Raw genomic sequence first — 15,881 nt, 5'->3', positions numbered from 1 at the left:
TAACCTTCAGCTGATAGCTAAATGCCCGAGAAGTGGCAAGGCTATTTGGGAAAAGCGGTAACTGTGGAGCAAAATTTCTAAGCACTGACTCAGGTTCACAGGTAGAATGACATAACCAGTTCTGGAGAAATTGTCCATTCATCATTTGGGGGTAGAATGTGAGGCTAAGTGTCTTCCACCTATTTTGAAATTAATTTTGAGGCCCTGAGCTCTGTTTTGAAGGATTGCACAAATTCTGTTGCTTTGGCCTTATTACAGTAACCAGAGATCTACAAATCACAACTCTTTTAATTTATCATATTTAAGAGAAGGTATTAAGGGCCTCCCATGTGCCACATACTCTTCACAGTCTTGGCAATGCCAGGGTGATGGTGATGTTGGTTCTTGCCCACAGGAGCTCAAGTAGGAGAAAGAGTTTTTTCTTATGGATGGATGAGGCAGGTAGGGAGGGCTGTTCTGATGTGCTAGCTATGTATACATTTAATATATGCATGTATGTTTTATATGTTCCTATATTTAATTAATTACCAAGTTAAATGTATTCACTATTGCTGCAAAACAAACGACCGTATATTTAATAGTTTAAACCAACACCCACGTATTATTTCACAGTTTCCATTGGTTGGAGTCCGGGAATGGCTGGTTCTGTGCTCAGGATCTCAGAAGGCTGCAAACAAGCTCTCAGCCCAGCTGTATTCTCTTCTGGAGGTGTGAGTAGGGGAAGAATCTGCTTCTAAGCTTTTTTAAGTGGGCAGAATTCAGTTCCTTGTAGCTGTAGGTCTGATGTGCCTGTTTCCTTGCTGGCTGTCAGCTGGAGACCGTTCTCGGCTCCTAGAGGCCCGTGCGGGTCCTTGCCGTGTGGCCCCCTCACAGGTCCTTCAGGCATGGCTGCTTACTTCTCCCAAGCCAGAAAGGGAGCCCTCACTTTCTAGTAGGCTGACATGACATAGAGTCTTACATAGTGTAACCTGATTAAGCACATGACATCCCATTACTTTTATCATGTTCTGTTGGTTAGAAGCAAGTCACAGGTTCTGCCCGCACCCAAGAGGAGGAAATTAGGCAAAGGTGTGGCCCCACTCGGGGTCACCTTACAGTTCTATCCACCACATATATTTCTGGTTATTCCACTGACTTCTGTCACATAGAAATCAGCATTTGAATCCCAGGAAGACTAACGAGAGCAGTCCCAGTTGAGGAATAAGACTACCATCTGGAAAGTCAGAGTGGGTTTTCTTCTCTCAGTAGATAAAAGGCAAGAGGAGAAAGTAATGTCTGTAGGTTTACAATATTGGTAGGAAGGAGTTACATGAAAACAGTGGGGTGTTCGGCTCATGTATTTGGGGTGGATGTCCACAGGAATCTCATAGGATCCTCTGGCTAGAAGCAGTCATTTTTTTTAATCTGGATGTCTTAGCATTGGCTGGTCACTCAGGAGTGACATATGGCGGCGACATGCTTCGGGGGCCAAGTCTGCTGGAGAGTACACTGCAGCACACAAGCTAGACAGATGGTGGCTTATTCACCCTTGGATGGGAGTGTAATCCTGCACATTGGCAGGCGGGGTGCTGAGAGGTGCTTGTGCCATCCGAGGCAGAGCTGATTGAGTTTATCTGGAACTGTTTTGTCAGGTGTGAGGCGGTCACCTGATGTGACCTGGAGTGGCGTGAAGAACAGCGTACTCCTCAGGCTGGGAGAAGGATGTTGGTGACAGATTTTGTGAACTGGAACCAGACGGAGTCAGGAAGATGTCCTACCAACAGGGTAGAGGGCAGGGGTGAAGAAAGCTTTGCAGACGCAATCCCGGACGTTATCACCTTACCTGCGTCTTCACTAAGCAGGGGTCATTGTTGCTCTCCCAAAACTAGACATGGGTTTCAAAGGAGGAAAAAGGTGCTGCTGGGCCTGGCTCCCTTTATAGTTAATGATCGGTGGATCTGCGTGGTTGACAGATACTTTGAGTTCTTAAGACATAGCCATACTTAGGATGTCTATAATTTAAAAAATCCCAAATCCAATCAAGACATTGTCCATTATTTGTTCATGACCCCTCACTGAAAAAAAGGCTTGTGACTTTGAAACAACAAGTGTGTGTCCTTTGATTGCAAGCTGAGAACCTGCTGGCCCTGTGGCTGCTGGAAAATTTATCCCCAGTTCTGTCATACCCTGTGCCACAGATTGTGTGCTAGGGGTCTTCTCTCTTCTGTTTATCATTTGATGCTTATTTTATTCATTTTGGTATTTGTGCCTTTTATTGTGACAGTCCTCAAGTATTTTTCGGAACTTGGAGAAGGGGATGGTACACTAAGAGAAACCAAGAAATGGTTCACTGGAATTCTTTATTTTTCCTTTCAGCAGTTCAGCCTCTACATCTGTAACATCAAAGTGCTGTCTCCTGATTGGACTGTTTTCAGGAAGTGACGTCAGTTTTTGTACAGCTTAAAAGGTGAGTAGAGCTTGAGACTCTTCTCTTTGATAATGTTTGTGAACCAGAGCTTGTCACAGCACTGACTATTCTGAGATGGTGTTCCTCTCAAGAAAGTGGTCCTGACTTCTAGGTGCAAAAACTATCTTCCCAATGTAACTTTCTCTGATTGGAGGAAAGTTGCATGATATCAGATTAAATGTGACTTTTTTTTTTGTTTAATACTCAGGTATATTCACAGTGGGCTGTGAATGTATATAAAATATGTATTTCTGGATTTACTAGAGTATCTGAAGAAAAATAATCTTACTGTTCAGTTTGTATTTATTGCTGAGCCTGAGCATTTAGTATACCTAGATGTTTAAAAACATTTAAGATCGGTGAGAAATGGGATTCTTTGTTTCTCATTCTAAATTTTTTGTTCTGCTTGGTTTCCAACTTCATAAAATGGGAATAACCATGGGATTGCCATGGCACGTGTTGAGCCACCATGCTTCACACGGCACCTGGCACGTAGCACACACTGAATGGATATCAGCTCCTCTCTCTCCTGGCTGTTGTAACAGCAAGGGGGCAGGTTTTCCTTTCTCTGTGTCAGTAGCACACGCGATCTGTACTATAAGGGGGTGTTGACCTACTAATTTGCTGCATGTGTGTTCCTGTGTGTTTCTTTTTGAAGGGTGGGGTATAAGTGGCCTGGCCTCGGGGTATCTGAAAGTAGAAGCTTAGATGACACACATGTTTTGGTCACCTCTGCGCATCCTCAGACCCAAAGCCCAATTCAGAGCCGGCCCAAGTGGGGGACAGTGGTGAAGGTGCCTGGGGGTGGGGTGGTGCTGGGAGTATCCTAGAGGCTTCGGCTTGCCTGCCCAACTTTACCCTTTAGCACGTCTCTTCACCTCTCTGTGCCTCTGTGTTGTCAACTCTTAAGTATTTTAGTGATTCCTGTCTTGCCTGATTGCCAGGCTGTGGAGAACAGTTGAGAGTCTTCAGGAAACTAAAAAAAATTCTGTAAAACATAAGGTTCTTTTACCCTAAGTTTTTAACGTGCCAGGCATGACTCATTGTTTATGCCGTGTTCCTTACTAGAATGTAAGCTTTATAAGGGCAAGAATCTCCCTCCCTCCCACTTGTGTCTTTCCTCCAGGGCTTGGAACAGTGCTTGCTAGCTAGGAGGAGTTCAGCAAGACTTTTGTCAGATGAAGTGATTGATGGAGATCCCCTCTGCCCCGAGGCGCTCAGAGCTTACCCAAGCCTTTTTATTCATGGTGGTTGTTGGAAATAGACAAGGCAGTTGGAGAATTGGGAAGGATGTAATGTGCTTCCTCAGTGCGCCACACAGACCCTTGAATTTACGTGGGCTTTTCACAGGTTGGAAGCTTCCAGAAATCATAGGTGCTCAGAAGCATGCTGTACTTAACAGACACTCTGAGTCACTGTTGGGTGCTTTTCCTACATAGCTGTTTCCTGAGTGGATTTCACAGTCAGGGACCTGCAAACGTGGAGCCTGTTCAGTAGGCTTTCACGGGGTGGGTGGTATGCTTCCACGGAGGGCACTCAGGCTGTGCTCCTTGAAGGTGGTCGGTGACTGATAGAACGCTTTTCGTTCACGTGGTTCTTCATTACCTGACAGGACAGTGTGATGTTTGAGAATCCCTTGCCTTCCCCGATGTGGTGAGTGTTGCTGAGGTGTCGTGTTTCTCGTCCACGATTTGGCACACCCACCCCCAGTTTAGAGTAGGAGGTGGCAGCTCGTCTCCACCAGAGCCAGAGAGAGTGTGGGCACAGCGTTGCCTCCTGTCATCAGCTCAGATGGTCCTCTTTGACTTCGCCCACCAAAAACCAGAACTGTCTTCAAGTAGAATTTTACTGGGTAACTGAACACACCACTGGACTCTGCCCCTAAGGACTGTGCAGCTTGATTTACAGAATTTTGACAGAAGTAGAAATAATTCTTGCAAATTACATAAGTACCCGACTGCCTCCCATATATGGAGTTACCTCATTCTGTCAGCTATTTTAAGCAACTTTCAGAATTGGTAATGGAAAACTTTTTCTTGACTACATTACTGTATATGGGTTTTAAATTAAAAGTAAAGCTACATCGCTCCTTCTGAACACAAGAGCGGTTAAGGACAGATTCCTGTCTGCAGAACTGTGTATTGCCTGGTGCAGTGCAGGTCATTTCCAGGCACATATTTGGATTCCGAGGTGTTGTAAGAGCTTTCACACTTCTAAGGTTCTTATAGCTGACTGTCCTGGAATTTATATTTGCTTGTAAAATTCTGTCCTTTAAAGCTCACAGCTGGACCGGGAGACATTCCCACATGCTGATCGGATGGACTCGTGCCGTTACCACTCTACTCTGTCTGCTGGGCTGGGAAGGCCCAAGGAGGTCTGGGCTTTTTGTTAACTGCAGAATATGCTTGTCTTACTGTACAGTGGACTTTTTTGGACTTGGTTTTAAAATTGGGTTGAGTCCCCATGTCTATGTTGTTATTAAATATATTTTAAAATTTTGACCTCTTTGAGAAATCTGAGGACAGGTGCCTCTTTGCCTCATTGCATCTGTAAGGTATAGTCGCATACATGGCCTTTGGCTCAAATTCTGTGCCTGCTCCTTTTACTCACTTTGTTACTCTGGCAAGTCCTAATCTCCTCTGAGTCTCCGGTTTTCTTATCTTTAAGTAGGATAATAATTGCTTTGTGGAATTATTGTGAAGATGCCTAATTCAGCATTCGATGCATAGTAAGAGCTTGATGAGATGTCAGTTGTTTTCTGTCCAGATGCCAGCTCTTATCCAAGGACCGTGGCTGGGCAGATCAGAGGAAGAGAGCAGGGTCAGAGCCTTCCATCCTCTTTCAGGACTAAGGAGGCTTGCTGAATAGCTTCATGAGGCATCTTGCTGGCGTTAGCCGGGTGGAGTGCTGGTGCCCTGGCACAGCACAAAGCTGCTGGGATGGAGGTGAACAAATCATTAATTTGAGCTTTTTGTACCATTTCCTGTCCTCTTTATGAGACTTAGACCTTGTTGGCACTCGGTATAGGTGAGAGAGGTTCAGATGGGGGGACGTCCCACCTCTTTTTTGGTTTCCTTCAAGGTCCTTAAGGGATCTGAAGTGGATGGTGAGGACCAGGAAGCCAAATGGAAGTTCTGCAGTGTGAGACCTGTGGTTCCAGTGGGGAGGTGCTCTAGCAGTTGAAACATAACCGTAGATACAGGTGATGCAGCCTGACCTGAACTTCTGTCTTTGTGTTAAATTTAAACTTTCAAGGTGCATCAAAGAGGATCAGTAGTGTTGGGAGAAGCATCACCTCTGAGTGTAGGACTCTGCTGTCTACACTGTATAAAGGAATGCTTATTTTCTCCAGGTATATTTTTGCCAGTGTCCAGTAAAGTAGATTAAACCATGAAGGGTTTGTACTGAGAGTTCCCTAACTCGAAGGAGGATTTAAACACGGCCTTACAGTTAGGTTGGGGTCATTCAGAGGCTGCACCAAGATATCCTGGCTGTGTGAGAAGCTGGGCAGTGGTGGGTTGGTGCCTCTCTGGCCTTCCAGGTTGTCATCAGGGAAGTGACACCAAGGTTCCCAGTGGGAGGGGTCCTGGGACAGATCCCAGGTAGACTAGTTGGCTTGTGATAGAGCTTCTGGGTTCTCTAGGCCTCATTCAGGCCCTTCCACCTCCTGCTTCCTCTCTCTCCTCTTCCTTCTCCCTTCCTCCTACCCACCCCATTTCTGCACAGCATCTGGGGACTCAGATCTGAGCCCCATCTCTGCTTTTCCCTCATTCTTCCACTTTAAGGTTAAGAGTGGCACTGAGAAAAATTGGAACTCAGCAAAGGCATCAGGGATGCCATGTGCCGTGTTTGAGTTAGGAAGACCCAGCAATGCAAAGAGGAATGCCAGCAGGCAGGACACTACTTCTAGAGGCTGGGAAGAGAATCTTGTTACCTCTGCCGTTTCTGCCTGTGGCCTGGGAGCTTGGGAATTTTCTCTGCCTGTGTGTTGGATGCTGTCCTTCTATTGTTAGACTATATTATTTTCTTACTAAGTAGACATTCAGAGTTGTATCAGAAAAACACCTTTATGTTTCATGTTAAACTGAAACACAGTAACTTCGTCAGTCAGTGCCTAGCACAGCATCAGACTGCTAAAAAGCTAGCAAATTTTCCACCTAAAAATTTTGTGGGGGAGGTAAATGTGGGGGACATAGGGGAGGGTATAAAAATAAACCTTTCAGAGATTCTGGGTTGCTTGGTGGTGTGTGTATTTTTCCATGGTGCAGTAGGTTAGAAATAGCATTGCTTTTTATGGGATTTTTAGCAGCAGCTCAAAAATTTGGCTTTGTGGGCTCTGCCTTTGTGTGTGGTGAGGCAGCTCCTGCAGCCTGCGGGGTGGGGGCAGCGCCTCTCTGTCTTCCTGCCCACCAGCCCTGGCGGGTGTCACCCCGGTGAACAGCGCTCACATGTGAATGTGCTCACCAAGGTCAGGTTCTTGTGAGAATGTACCTGTGGCAACAGGTGGCAGCTGTAGCAGACGGAGACTCAGCAGTCCCCACAAAGTCACACTGGTGCATGTGTGAGGGCGGGCGCCGGGTGCAGGTGTCGTGATCTAGGAGGGCGTCTTGTAGGGCTGCTGCATGTCCCACTGGCTGGGCCTCCTGAGTCTCTGTGAGATGGCCTCCCCTTCAAGCCTTAATACCAGTGGGGTGGATGGGCCACCCCTTCAGAAGGAGTCATTAAGGATTCTTGAAATTTGTTAGAGTTATGTAAATCTTACAGATGGAGGTGGGTTGCCCAGTGTTTCTCAGATTCAATGAAGGAAGGAAATGGAAGGAGGCAGCTACTGGGACAGAGGTTTTTAACCCCCTTGGGACCCAGGACATATGTGAATTCCTTGAAATTGTGCTTTTTCCTACAGAGAAGGCGGGGGCTTTGATGGGATTCTCGGCCTCCGAAAAAGGTTAAGAGCTTTTGCTGTAAAGCGTGAGATAAAGTTCATTTAACTCAGGAAAATCATTTTGGAAGCGTAATGAGTGTGGGTAGAGGGAGGTGTTGACAGGATTGAAGAGGACAGGCAGAGGGAGGAGAGCGGTCCGCTTATACGTGGTGTGACAACCCAAGAGGGGACCCCGTCCACTGGGGTTTTTCTGTGTGGGCTTTCTTCTTGCACATCCTGTAATACTGTGTTGGGGGTGGTTTCCGCCTTGGGCTGCTTGCCAGTGCTTGGGAGGGGGACCGGCTGCTCGCAGGTTGTCTAGGGTCTGTGTGGATTCAGCTTGACATTTAATCAGCAGTTTTCCCCTCTTCCCCTGGATGTGCTGTTCCGTGTTCTCTACAGGTTTTCTGGAGACTCACCTGGGGTGCTTATTATAGGCCGGCAGCTGTCCAGAGGGCAGTGGAGGAAGCCTCAGGTGACGAGTGCATCACCTCTGCGTCCGCAGTGCACAGTGGCTTTGTCACTGCTCCTTAGGGCCTGCTTCAGCACCTTCGGTCTGAGTGACCAGTCGCCTTTGGGGCCAGGATAGTGGGATGAGTGTGCAGAGCACTTCCAAACACGAGATGTGACAGCTGCCCGAGGACCACGTGGGTGAGAGTGCCTTGGCCAGGTCCGGGGTGGTGCTCACGCTGCCTGGGCCGCACGGTCCACTGGGAGCAGAAGAGTTTCTGTTGAGACCACGGATGGAGCTGGAGGAGCTGGGAAGGTTACCTGGCACCTCTCTTCCAGAGCAGAGTGTCAAGGTGCCCTGGAGCCAGGGCGAATTCCAGCAGGGAAGACTCGTCCCAGACACAGCCTGCATCTACGTTTGCTTTTTAAAAGTTCTGAAGCTGCTACCTGATATGCAGATTCTGTTGTGTTGTAGTATTTTACCTGTGCAGTTATATTCCAAGAATAATGATGCTTTTGCCTTGCTTTATTTCTTTGCTTGGATTGATCCATGTTTGCCCAGTGGAGTGACTGGGCAGGGAGTTCTGCTTCCCATGATGCTAGTCTGGCAGCTGCCACGTGTCCTGTCACCTCACTCCTCATCTCTCTGTACCCCGATGACTTCATAAAAATAAGAGAATGTGCTGAGATTCTTCAGTCATTTGAGAAAATTTGTTTTACGGGTTCATGTGGGTGTGGGAAGTGTTTTTTAGTGCTTTGCAAGATATAAGGATGCTTTCGAGTCGGCATTAAAAGTACTTGTTACCCCTTAATAATGTGGCATTTAAGTCAGTTATCTATTTTTGATCTTTAATTGGTTTTCAAACATTCTGCTGCTCCCCTTTTTCAAAAAGTGTGGTAAAAAATCTATCTCACAGAGAATTTGGAACTCTGCACTGCTGTTGGTAATGAAAAATGGTAGTGCTGCTGTGGAAAACAGTATGTTTTAACCATTTAAAAGTGAACAGTTCAGTGGTATTAAGTACATTCACATTGTGGTGCAATCATCACCTCCATCCATCCCCAGAACCATTTTCATCTTGAAAAACTTGAGCTCTTTTCCCATTAAACAGCTCCCATTCCCCGCACTCCCGGGCAACCACTGTTCTACTTTGTCTCTAGGAACTTGACTGCTCTAGACCTGACACAAGTGGGATCATAGAATGTTTGCCCTTTTGTGACTGCCTCACTGTACTTAGCATAGTGTCCTCATGGCTCATCCATGCTATTGCAAGTGTCAGTTTTTTTAAGACCGAATAATATTCCATGGTCTGTATAGACCACATCTTGTTTATACATTTGTCCATCGATAGACACTTTGTAACTTCCACTTTTTTTGCTGTTGTGCTGCTGTGAGCATGGGTGTCCAAATATCTCTTCAAGTCCTTGCTTTCAGTTCTTTGGGTATCCTCTTTTTAAAAACATAAACTCCCCAAACTTATTTTTAAAAGCACATTCTCAATTAGATACCATTTGGAATCCAGAAGAAAGATATGCTGAGGTATGGAGGTGATCTACTTAAAATTACACGATTTGAAAACACAGACTAATTAAAGGGAAGTAAACAATAGAATTGAGAGCTATACTTTATCATAGAGGTAATAAATATTATTCGGGCCAGCAGGCCACTCGTACGTGTTCTGAGGGAAGCGTTATTCTTTTTTTTTTTTTTAATCTTTATTGGAGTATAATAGCTTTACACTGTTTGTTTTGCCAGTTTCTGCTGTACAACAAAGCAAACGAGCTGTATTTATACATATATCCCCATATCCTCTCTCTGTTGAGCCTCCCTCCCACCCTCCCTGTGCCACCCCTCTAGGTCATCAGCAATCATCTAGTTGATCTCCCTGTGTTATGCAGTTGTGAACCATTACAAGACTCCAGGGAGGGCTAACTTCCAGGAACAACCCACTTGTCATGCAAGTTGCTGTTGTGTTGTCAGGGGTGCTGGTAGGGGAGACTGACAGGAAATGTGGGAAAATGGGAGAATTTCTGGTCATACTCTTATTTTTGTCACTGAAAATTGGAAAAATTTTTAATTGTGACCTTTTATGGATAATAGTGCATTATTTGTGATAAGAATTCCACAAGATTTTTTACTGGAATGACTTCTGGCAATCTTGCACAATGCCCTCTGTGTGGATGGTGGGAGCCTCACCCTCCGGAGCACACCTCCTGCGCCTCTGTCATCTTTAGTGTGAGAAACTCTTGGTCAAATTAAGACAGAAAGGTAATAGGTGAGAAGGTGAGGATGGTTGTCTCAATCTGGGCAAACCTTGGCTTTCAAAAGTATGAGAAGATGCTCCTGTCACCAAGACAGAGAAGCTGTGTTGGCAGAGGAGCGGTGGGACAATGAGCAGGGTCATAACCAGCTGTTGGTGAGTAAGTTTATCCTTATCAGAACCCCAGCTGTGTGCTGTGCCCTCTGGGGCTTGGGCACAAGGATGACTGGGAAACAGGCCCTGCCTCACAGAGGGCCTCGTGGTCCAATGAAGGAGACCCACAAGTACGTCCCTGGTCATAGTCCACAGTGATGTGCGCTTGGCGCGTGGTGCCGAGGGGGCCCAGGGCAGAGAGGCCCGTGTACCCCAGTCTGGGAAGGTTTGTGTGTACACTCATGGAGGTGGTGACGTGTGAGGTGGGTGTTAAAGCACACTTCATAGAGTGCAGGTGGGCAGATGTAAGGAGAGAGCATTCTGAACACAGGCAAAGGCTCACACAGGCACCGAGGTGAGAAGATGCACGCGGCTGGGGTGGAGGCTACGTGGGAAGGAAGACGAGAGATAGAAGCTTGGAAAAGAAAGTGGAGGCCAGACCCCAAATATTTGAATGCTGTGCCTAGGTCATGCTGTGGTGTGGGAGACCATTTGGGGCATTTTTGGGTAAGAGGGTGTCATTAGGTACGAGCTGGGGACGTTGGGTCTGGGAGCCATGGGAGGGGTGAGTGGAGGGAGAGACAGAGGCTGAGGAGACCAGCCTGGAGGAGGAGCGAGGAAGCTTCTCCAGGGCAGAGGCGAGGTGGCCTGGCCTGAGCTAGGCCAGGTGGTAGAGAGGGCCTGGGGTGAGAGGCCGGGGGTGTGCCAGGGAGTGAACGCAGAATAACGTGGGGCTTCAGTCTTAGTAAGTGGGGAGATGGGTGAACAGAGACAGGCGGCCTAGGAGTTGGGGCTCCCTCTGCATGCGAGTCCTTGCTGACAGGTCTGTAGGACCTGGTGGGAGAGGCTGGAGGTGGGTCAGATGGCAGGCTGAGGCTGGGGAGGCTGGGGTGGCAAGACGGAGGTCTGGGAGTCATTAGCATGTGGCTTGATGACCCCAGAGATGCCCAGCAAATTCAAGAGCAGGCCTTCTGGAAAGGGCTTGAGGGCAGCAAATATGTACTTGCTTTGTATTGTTATAACGATGAAGGTCAAGTCTGTTGTCAGGTAACAGTCATCAAGCTTTAACATTTAGTACTGTGTGTCCTTTTAACTCATCAGCACAGCCTTAGAGATTGTCCCCTTGGTATACCCATTATCCACAGGATATCCTGTCTATACCTGGACACCTTAGGCCTGTTGCAACTCACACTGACTCTTGTGTAGATCATCTAAAAAGGTCACCTGAGATAGTGCATAGTATCATCAGCCTTCAGTTTGGATGATTTTGGCCAGTGAACTCCTGGTTTCAGAATTCCTTGACTCAATATCTTGTTTTCTCTCTAAAACTGCTCAGAAGTACTTTTAAGAATTTCACTCCGTTTGTCAATCAGACCTCAGTAAAACTGGAAGAAAAAAAATTCACCTCATCTCTAAATGTAATTGGAAAGACTTCACAGTTGATGTTCTGCCGTTAGAAACTGGGAACACTCAAAAGCTTTGCAATAACTCTTCTTTCACAAATGCGTTTTAGTAAATATACTTTATTAATACTTGACCCAAAGGTAAGGATAGTGTGGGTTTTGTGTTCTGTATCTGCTGGGTTGGGTCTGATACAGACGTGTGAGAAAGGAGCCCTTGATTCACTTTGGAAGGTGGATGAGGGAGTGGGGACAGCTTTTGGATAAATAAGCACACTTGTTACATTCTTGTCTCATGTCCTGACTCTGAAGACTTGGTTCTGTTGAGTGAGCTCATACGTTTTCTGTGCCATCTGCTCTCACATTATGAAAGGGGCGCCCAAGTTCTTATTATTGTTACTATTCTGGTTTCATGTGGAACTGAGAAATGCATATTATGAGGAGTGGACTTACTCCAAGTTAAAATCAGATGATTGAATATTTCAGAAAAAATGCTAGTAATAAATATAAACTTCCTGCAATTGAGAATAATTAATAGATCAATTAAACACTGATGACATTGGTTCAATGCAGAGAAAAATGGTAAAAACCTATATCAAAGGAGGCAGAGAGATTAAGGCAAAATGTACCTGTATAGCTAGTTTTAGTTGAATCAACTGAGTTTTTAGAGTTTTTGGAAAATCTAATATAGACCTAGAAACCATCAGATAAATGACCAGATACTATCACCATTATCTCCAAAATGAGTATTCTATGAAGAAGGTAGATCAGTTTATATTCCTCTCACATTTTAAACTGAAGGTTTACTTCTGTGGCAATTCTAATTTTTTATAGATAAAACACAGCAGTTTTACAATTTCTCAGCTAAATGTAAGTAGAACATAACCCAGAATAAAATGGGCAGGTGCCCCAACCTCAATTTCAGATGAGTAAAGTGAGGTAATCCATTGAAAAAAAAATTTTTTATTATTATTTATTTTTGGCTGTGTTGGGTTTGCGTTGTGGTGTGCGGGCTTCTCATTGCAGTGGCTTCTCGTCACGGAGCACAGGCTCTAGGTGCAGGGGCTTCAGTAGTTGCAGCATGTAGACTCAGTAGTTGTGGCACAGGGGCTTAGTTGCTCCTAGTTGCTCCGCAGCACGTGGGATTTTCCCAGCCCAGGGATCAAACCCATGTCCCCTGCATTGACAGGTGAATTCTTAACCACTGAGCCACTAGCAAAGTCCCACAGTGATCTGTTTTTAACCACCTTTCATCATTAGCCCAAATCACATCAATAAAGGTCTATTCCATATCTGTTTGAAGGACAAGAGTTTTTTTGAAATTGAAAGGTTTACTTTGGCCATCCATATTAGGGTTGTTTACACTGAAACTGTCTCAAATTTACAGCAAAGGAAAATTTAATTGATGATAGTAGGATCAGATATACAACTTTGGCTAATTCACTTTAAAATGTTGCAGGAATATGGTTTCAATAATCTGCAAAAAGGGATCCATAAAGGAATTAGTACAATACTGTGACTGCAAGTGAAAAATGCTTTAGAAACCACTGCTACAAGGTGAATCGAGGGCCATAATAACAGTTCTGGCCACTGTGGTGACAGTAACAAAGCAGGAAGGCCTACCGACGTGACTGCCCTACTTAGGAGTGTTTAAGACACCACCTCAGAAAAAATAAACGTGTGGAGCTTTGGCAGAAAATGGAAATACTGGAAACAGCAGCCGCCAAGCCTTCGGCATTTTGGCAGGTAGGGGCTTCTGGAGACACAGTCAGACCTCAGAAGGAGCTCGGGCTCTGTGTTGCTTCGCAATGACTCATGCTGTGCTGCATGGTGTTTTCCACAGTGCGTTAAGGGTCCCAACACTAGCTGTGGTTAGTCGTTGTTCTGAATGTGCTCTGAGCTTGTGTTATGTTACACTTTGTATATAGAAAAGCATTCCATTCCAGAGTTCATATTGGTAACTTCTCATAGGGACTTAAGTTGCATCATGTTCCATTTTCTCACTGACCCCTGTCGTGTGGATGGGTAAACTGAGGGAGTGAGGGAGGACATGAGGTGCATCCTGGTGTCTGTGATGACTCAACAGTGTAAAAGGGATCGACAGAGCTTTGTAGGTTGCAGGACATTGAGTTGTTCAAGGGTTCATAAACGTGTAAATATACATAAGAATTAGTACTGTTAGTTGGCTAATTGTCTAATCGCTGAACTTCAAACCCCCTTCAGGAATGTCATCTGTCTTTTATTTACAGTTGAATGAAAAACATTACTCCATCTTTTGGGAACTTGAGTTGTTAGTGGAGAAAGCATAAATGAGACTGTGATGGAAAATTGTTAGTTGTCCACTATAACACTTTGCAGTTGGAAAGACAGACAAATCATTGGTGAAATCATCGGGGGTCCATCTCTTACTGTCCTGGAGAGCTCTGCTCACCTGCAGGCCCGGCCGTGCCCAGCCCTGAGCCATGGGGACGACCGCGGAGAGACAGAGTTATGGAGAGAACAGCTGGATTTCAGACCCCAGATGAAAACTCTTCCTTATGAAGTTGGGTACTTGAGCTTCTCAGGGTGAAGGACTGTGCTCAAGAACAGGCTTTCTCTCACCTCAAGAAGAAACACACTGTGTCTCAGCCTTTTATGAGAATGTTGGGGGATCACAGGGGAGGTGCAGCAGACTCTGGGGGAACCATGGGGACATTCTGTATATTTGGTTTAGGACAACAAGACTGGTTCGCGACCCTGTGTGTGTCCAGTTGTGTAGTTCTTATGCATTGGAAGATGTGATGGGCTCGGGAACTGGGCGGGGCTGTACCCCACAGGAGTCCTTTTCATTGAGTGTGGGGCGAGTGGGGCCCTGACAGTCAATGCCGCCTCCTTTGATGGAGGCGTCCATTCCTTCCACTGGTTATCGTCAGACTGGATGACTTTGTTTCCTCATGATTCTCAGGGACCTCAGCACATGGTCCTTGAAAAGTAAGAGGAGCTGGGATTCCTTCCTGTCCATGGTTCTCCATAGAAAAGTGTTAATACTTTGAGTGCTTAAAATGTTTAGCTTGTAGTCAGTATGATCATTAATTCTGTGTCAGTGTGACTGGGCCAAGGGGTGCCCAGATTAAACATTTCTGGGTGTGTCTGTGAGAGTGTTTCCAGATGAGTCAGACTCTCAGTAGATGGCCTTCCCAGTGTGGGTGGACATCGTCCAATCTGTTGAAGACCTGATTGAACAGAAGGCGGAAGAAGGGTGAATTTGGCCCTCTTGCTGCCTGCCTGCCTGCTTCAGGTGTGACATCCTGTCCTGGGAGGGATGGACATCCTGTCCAGGTTTACGCCATCGGCTTGCCTGTTCTCAGACCTTTGACACCACTGGCTTCCCTGGGTCTGCAGCTTGCAGACGACAGATTGAGGGACTTCCCAGCCACCATAATTGTGTGAGCCAGTCCTCATAATAAATCACTCTCTCCCCATCTGTTTGTGTGTGTGTGTGTGTGTGTGTGTCCTGTCGGTCCTGTTTCTCTGGAGAATTTGTAGCAGCAGCCTCTTCATTAATCTGATTATATTATAAGTCTTCTACTATCTCAACATCTACTTCTTGGCATATCTAATTTATTTTGGATAAAATAATCCTGAAGCCATTAGAATACTATCCAAACTTTGCTAGGCTAGAATTGATAACTATTAAAGATTCTATTTATTTGCTTTCTTCAATTTTATCATTTCCTCTATTTATTTTCCAGGCAAGTATTCTTAAAAAAAAAAAAAAAGATAACGGTTTGTTTTAGGCATCTTTTTATGCCTTATTTCTGTACTAGTGTATGCATATTTTCTTTTTTGATAAGAAGCAAAATCAGGGTATCTTGAAAGAGTTTTGTTGTCTACCATCAGATGTGTGACCTACTGCTTATTCGTGGGCAGCAGCAAAATGCTTAGTGAAATATAAAACTAACTAGACATCAAACACTGTGTATATTCTAAGAAGTTACAGTATACCACAAAAATAAAAAAGTCTCTTATTCCTAAATTTAAACCATAGTTGATTTACACCAAACCTTTGCCTCTAAGGTAGGCTTTTAAGAATATAAGAGGGTACAGTGTGTCTAAGGACTGTCACTGCCAGCACCAGAGGGCAAATCGGAGGCCTCGTTCTGTACCGCGGCCCCCCAAGAAAGTCAGCCCACATAGGGGCCACATCTGGACTGGTTGTGACACACGGGGATTTAAATTTCCTGAGGCTCACTAAACTCTGAGGTATTTTC

General features: G+C 45.5%; 1 protein-coding gene across 13 annotated transcripts in view; it reads left to right on the top strand.

The window, feature by feature from the left end:
- The window catches only part of LDLRAD4 (low density lipoprotein receptor class A domain containing 4), a 291,731-nt gene that overhangs the window by 41,233 nt on the left and 234,617 nt on the right, over positions 1-15,881 (top strand). For 7 of the 13 annotated variants that reach the window (XM_057698971.1, XM_057698960.1, XM_057698958.1 and 4 more), the window contains exons 2-3: positions 613-710; positions 2,356-2,446. The gene's annotated coding sequence lies outside the window, so the exon portion shown is untranslated. Of the gene's footprint in view, positions 1-612; positions 711-2,355; positions 2,447-13,113; positions 13,378-15,881 lie in introns of those variants that run through there. The other 6 variants (XM_057698962.1, XM_057698959.1, XM_057698965.1 and 3 more) reach the window with 3 other exon arrangements.

The sequence above is a fragment of the Hippopotamus amphibius genome, chromosome 11 (genome assembly GCF_030028045.1).
Source record: "Hippopotamus amphibius kiboko isolate mHipAmp2 chromosome 11, mHipAmp2.hap2, whole genome shotgun sequence".
NCBI lineage: Eukaryota > Metazoa > Chordata > Mammalia > Artiodactyla > Hippopotamidae > Hippopotamus > Hippopotamus amphibius.
Note: the sequence above shows the minus strand (reverse complement) of the source record. Positions and strands in the feature narration are given on the sequence as shown.